The sequence below is a fragment of the Orycteropus afer genome, unplaced genomic scaffold (genome assembly GCF_000298275.1).
Source record: "Orycteropus afer afer isolate SDZICR_OR568_19922 unplaced genomic scaffold, OryAfe1.0 scaffold00746, whole genome shotgun sequence".
Taxonomy (NCBI): Eukaryota; Metazoa; Chordata; class Mammalia; order Tubulidentata; family Orycteropodidae; genus Orycteropus; species Orycteropus afer.
In genome coordinates this window covers 132,571-136,935 of record NW_006922333.1, presented here as the reverse complement: position 1 = coordinate 136,935, position 4,365 = coordinate 132,571, and positions in this window count along the sequence as shown.

Here is a 4,365-nt window from a genome sequence, read left to right as displayed (position 1 = left end):
TTGGTATTATATGAGAAATGCAGCAGAGATGGTGTTTAAAAGACTTTTAAAAAAGATTTTTCTTATATGGTCAAAGTTTTATCTGTCTGGCTAAAGTTCAGTAATTTAAAGACTTTTAGGACCTTTAATGATAAACAGCACATAAAACAATTGTTTTTCTTACCATTAAGTAACACATTTTTCTTTGACTACTGGTTTGAAGAGTTAATTCATTCTTTGCACAATTTCCATTGAAGACCAGAGTAGATTCCTGAGCCAGATCAAGTCACACAGTTTTGAAAAAAGCTAAGGTTTTTACCTTTAAGATTTTTAGTTAAATAACTTAGGTATCAAGAGTTCTGGCAAGATGGCAGAATAGGCAGACAAGCTACACAGACCCTCTGCAAGAAAGCAATGAGAAACCAATTGAAACCCATACAGAAGACGGTTGTGGAACACTGAGCTTTGAGGGTAATGATAAAGAAATGGATTAAATACCAACTAGTAGAAGAATCTGAATGAAACAGTGAGTCAGAAGACAAATGGAACTGTGGACTACCAGCTGTCCTGAGGGCACAACCATTTTGAATAGTTCTCAATAGCAACCTAATAGTTGGCTCTGCTTACTAAGGCTGCATGGGCAAGGACTGTCTTGGTGCCTGACGACCAGAACAGTGAGAACAGTGAAGAAGGGGACAGGGAGGCCTGTGGACTGCTGGTGGCTGTTCTGAGGGCACAAGCATTTTAAATGTTTATAAGTGGCCAGCACAGCTGTTTTGAATGTTTGCAGATGGAGTTCTTGCTTGGGCTGCAACCCATGAGTGGGCTCTGCCTACCAAAGACAGCACTGGCAACAGGAGAATGACGACTAGAGGGGTGCAATATTCCCCTTGTTACTCTTGTGCCCTGTGTCCTCTTGGTGAACAAGAGTGTGCCATCCCCTACCTCCACCCACCTTCTTAACCTGCAGGGGATCCATCCCAGTCTGTGCCCTGGCAGAACCTAGGTATTGTGCCCTGAACCCCCACAGTTTTGTTTTTGTTTGTTTGTTATAAACTTTTCTTTTTATCTTCCTCCTTTCTTCTTCTCCTCCTCCTCCTTCTTCTTTTTCTTCTTCCTTCTTCTTCTTCTTCCTCCTCCTCTTCCTTCTTCTTCTTCTTTTCTTCTTTTTTTTTTCTTCTTCTTCTTCTTTTCTTCTTCTTCTTCTTCTCTCTGTCCCACACCGGGTTCTTAGTTTTTGTTTTTTTTTTTATTTCCTTTCTTTTTTTCTCTTCCCTTTTGCTGTTGCCCTCTTTTCTTCCTTCTTTCATTTTTCCCATCCCTTATTTTTCCTTTTGAAGTTTTGCCTATTCTTTTACACTTGCTCTTTTCTCTCATTCCTCCTTCCCCAGATATTACAGATTTTTTCCCTGCATTTTCACATTATCTTTCTTTTATTCTTTTTAAATGTAGTTTGAAAATATTTCTTCTTATTTATTGAATTTTTTTGCAGTTTTTTCTCTTTCTTTATACAATTTGCATTTTTTGTTCTCTTGTTTCTACTTTTTGGTTGTTTTTTAAAAGTTATTTGTCCAACTGAGTGTTGTTATTTGTTGTTGTTATGTGCCATTGAGTCAGACTGTACTCACAGTGACCCCTCCTTGGATTTCTGAGGGAGTATCACTACAGAATTAGACTGTCCAACTTTCCTTCCAAGGAGAGGCTGGTGGGTTTGAACTGCCAGCCTTCTGGTTAGCAGTCAAATGCCTTAGGCACTACACTATCAGAGCTCCTAAAAACTAAACTCACTGCTGTCAAGTCTGATCTGACTCATAGTGACTCCTCCTTGGGTTTCTGAGGCAGTATCACTATGGAAGTAGATTGCCCAACCTTCCTTCCGAGGAGTAGCTGGTGGATTTGAACCGCCAGCCATCTTACTGAATAGGACAAAACAATTGTTCCCACACAATCCAACCATACCTGCACCTTCTTCAGCCCTATCCACTGAGCGATGGCCAGCATTTGCCTTTGCAACAACTGACCAAAGATAGCTGGCTGCCAATAGCAGCTCCAGTTAAGCTCAATTGATTTTTATGAACAGCTAACAGATCTATGCACACATTCTCATTCTCTATCACACCCACCAGGAGACAGGTAGTGAGTGCCTAAGTGCTAACAACTAGAGAATAGAGGAGAACAGTACCCTGCTCACAGAGATATATCAAACAAAATAAAGGGGAAAAAAAAAAAACCTTGGGAGAATCACACAAAGATACAAACACCAATTAAATGTAAGTACAACAACATCAAAATGCCTCAGAGACAACTGACCATCCCAGTCCACACAAAGAAGGAAACCAAAGTATTACAAACTAGGGAGCAAGATACATACCCAAGAACATCCCCAAGGAAGAAGCAGCATAGGAACTCCCTGACAAGGAACTCAAAAGAAGATTTGTTGGAAGAGAATTTCCCTAAAATGATGAAAGATGAGTACATATCCATTCAAGAAGTACAACGAACCCCCAAACAAGATAGACCTCAAAAGAAAATCACCATGACAAAGCAGAATCAAATTGACCAAAAACAAAGAAAAAGAAAGTCTTGAATGCAGCACGGGAATAAAAGAAAAGTTACCTACAAAGGACAACCAATAAGATTAAACTCTGATTTCTCAGCAGAAACCATGCAGGCAAGAAGGCAATGGGATGATATATATAAAACCCTGAGAGAAAAGTATTTCCAACCAAGAATTAAAACCCAGCAAAACTGTCCTTCAAATATGATGGAGAAATTAGGATATTTCCTGATAAGTAGAAATTAAGGGAATTTGTAAAAAAAACAGGCCAACCTTACAAGAGTTGCTAAAGAGAGTCCCTCAGACAGAGAACCAACAACAGCAGACAACAATCAATGATTAATAAACATAATAATATAACCCAGAAACCAACACTGTTATAAAAGTAACCAATGTAAAACTAGCTTGTAAGACTATAAACAGGAAACTAGACATATCAGTTGGTAAATGAGGAAAACTACAAACCAAAAAGAAGGAATAAATAGTAAATACAGAAATTCCAAATAGTGAAGAAGTCAAGACAATTGTGAAATAGAACACACTCTTCTAAATATTAAAAATCACAGGGTAACCTTAAAGAAAAATGATGAACATTCACATCAAAATTAAAAAAAAAAAGGGGAGAGGCAGAGATATTTAGCATATAGTAGCAACAAAGGAAATGATAACAGAATTCATAAACAAAATAACCTCAGCACAGAAAATTATATGGAACAAAGAAATCAGCAACACTATGTAAAAACATATAACAAAATGACATCAACAAATTCATACTTGTCTATAATTACACTGAAAGTAAATGGATTAAATGCACCACTCAAGAGGACAGAGAGTTGCAGACTGGATAAGAACACATGACCCATCAATATGTTATCTACAAAAAACTCACCTTAGACATAAAGACAAATAATAGACTAACAATCAAAGGTTGGAAAAAAGTTTATCAAGCAAATGGAATAAAAAAAGAGCAGGATTGCCAATACTAATTTCTGATAAAATAGTCTATAAGAAAAAAAACACCGTAAGAGACAAGGAAGGGCATTATATAATGATTAAAGGATCAAATGAGCAAGAGGACATAACAATAATAAATATCTATGTACACAATGAAAGGACCCCAAAATACATAACTCAGACTTTAACAGAAATGAAAAGAAATAGATGACTCCACAGTCATAGTGGTGGTGTTGTTGTTAGGTGCTATCAAGTCATCTCTAACTCATAGTGACCCTATGCACAGAAGAACAAAACACTGCCCAGTCTTGTGCCAACCTCACAATCCTTGCTATACCTGAGCCCATTGTTGCACCCACTTCATCTATCCATCTCATTGAGGGCCTTCCCTCCACTTTACCAAGCATGATATCCTTCTCCAGAGAATGACGCCTTCTGACAATATGACCAAAACAGATGAGATGAAGTCTGGCCATTCTCACTTCCAAGGAGCATTCTGGCTGCACTTCTTCAAGGGCAGATTTGTTAGTCCTTTTAGCAGACCATGGTACTCTTAGCATCCTTCTCCAACACTACAACTCAAAAACAGTACTCTTCTTCGGTCTTCCTTATTCATTGTCCAGCTCTCACAAGCATAAGATGCAATTGAAAATACCATGGCTTAGGTTAGCAGCACTTTACTCTTTAAGGAGACATCTTTCCTCTTCATCACTTGAAAGAGGTCTTTTGTAGCAGATTTGCCCAATGTAATACATCATCTGATGTCTTGACTGCTGCTTCCATTGGTATTGATTGTGGAGCCAAGTAATAAGAAATCCTTGACAACTTCAATCTTTTCTCCATCCACCATGAAGCTGTTTTTTGGATCAGTAGTG